This window comes from Anopheles funestus, assembly GCF_943734845.2.
Source record: "Anopheles funestus chromosome X unlocalized genomic scaffold, idAnoFuneDA-416_04 X_unloc_22, whole genome shotgun sequence".
NCBI lineage: Eukaryota > Metazoa > Arthropoda > Insecta > Diptera > Culicidae > Anopheles > Anopheles funestus.
In genome coordinates, this window is record NW_026045146.1 from 813,317 (window position 1) to 815,000 (window position 1,684).

Here is a 1,684-nt window from a genome sequence, read left to right on the forward strand (position 1 = left end):
AGTTGAAGAGTGATTAAACTCTTATGAAGAATGGTTGTGCAATCACAACTTATGACTTTAACCTATAAAGTGGATATGGACTATCAATTATAACATGGGGCACACACCATGTTCTCGATCCAATCCACGCACACGAGTTGCCTGAGTAGCGACAGGTATACCGATGTGCAATACGTATCCGGCCATAGGCACGGAACGAACAGGAACTGTGGTGCAGACATACAAGGGCCATGGGGCGGTACGCAAAGGATACGGATGAGCGAGTATGCAGGCCCAATACTCAATAGCTCGATCCGATCCAAGCACATGAGTTGACTGCGGCGCCAGGTTAACCGATGTGCTAAGAGAGTTGTTCCTGGGCCTTCAAAGTGACTTCAAAACTATCTTAGCGAATGGTGGCCATGGGCGTAGACATGAGCCACAAGTCACAAGGCCTGGGACTATTGGGTAATAAAGACAACTTAGTCAGAAAGTTAGTCTTTGGACGTACCACCGGGATTGTGTTACATTGGGAACCTTACTATAAAACCCTAGGCAGGGGATCACTCGGCTCATGGATCGAAAGACCGCAGCTAAATGCGCGTCACAATGTGAACTGCAGGACACATGAACACCGATAAGTTGAACGCATATTGCGCGTCGGACGATTAAACCCGGCCGATGCACACATTCTTGAGTGCCTATCAATTCCTTGATATACAACAAACCAAACTTCAGGGTGGAGCGTGCCACAATAGAACACTATGGCGAGCAGCCCGTCTAGTGTCGTGGGGGAAACACGCTTCCACACTGTGCATAATGGCGTGCTCGGGACCTTTGTTGGGACCGCAGGGCGCTGAAAGTAAAGGGGTGAACCGCATAAATCGCACGCACGTAAACGCGCACACACACAAATAGAGTGAGACGTATCGTAGGATACCGCTAAGAGTACGTTGTGAAACATGGGGAAATTCAATCGAAAACCTCTTTGATGTCCAAGAATTCGTTGACCGTATCCGTCGTAATACTGGATCAACGTGCTTGGGGGAAAACGTCAAAGGGTTTTATAATAGTGGTGCATGATTAACCCATCGATGCCCGAGGGGAACATGTTGTCCAATACAATAGTGGTGCAGTTGGCTCGACATGCTCGGGGGGAGACATCGTGGGTCCAAGTCGACCAAGTCGACCGGGAGTTGTTGTTGAGAGATCGAATCAAAACGATGCCGAGCGGAACTCGTTGTCCTTATTGGAGTGATATTCGGACAACGTGCTCGGGGGGGCCATCGTTGATTCAAAAATGACCGTAAATTGCCCAATCCGTGTGTGTGTGTGTGAAGTGTTGTTGCGTATATATCGGTTCGCTATGCCCCGGGTTCGAAACGAATGGAATGTGACTGATTTTGTTGTAGGCCTCAAGTGATGTGAGACAACCCCCAGAATTTAAGCATATTAATAAGGGGAGGAGAAGAAACCAACCGGGATTCCCTGAGTAGCTGCGAGCGAAACGGGAGAAGCTCAGCACGTAGGGACGGTGTGTAACTGCACCTGTCCGATTCCGTGTACTGGAACGACCATTATCTACTATGCACGGTGCAAACAGTTCAAGTTCAACTTGAAGGTGGCTCATCTACCCAGAGAGGGTGATAGGCCCGTAGAACGGCACTAACCCACGTGACAGTAGACGGTCGGCTCCATGGAGTCG

General features: G+C 49.2%; 2 pseudogenes; both read left to right on the forward strand.

The window, feature by feature from the left end:
• The first annotated feature begins 526 nt into the window (after positions 1-526).
• LOC125773151 (5.8S ribosomal RNA) lies at positions 527-682 on the forward strand (annotated as a pseudogene).
• A 729-nt stretch (positions 683-1,411) lies between these two features.
• The window catches only part of LOC125773122 (large subunit ribosomal RNA), a 3,549-nt pseudogene continuing 3,276 nt past the window's right edge, over positions 1,412-1,684 (forward strand).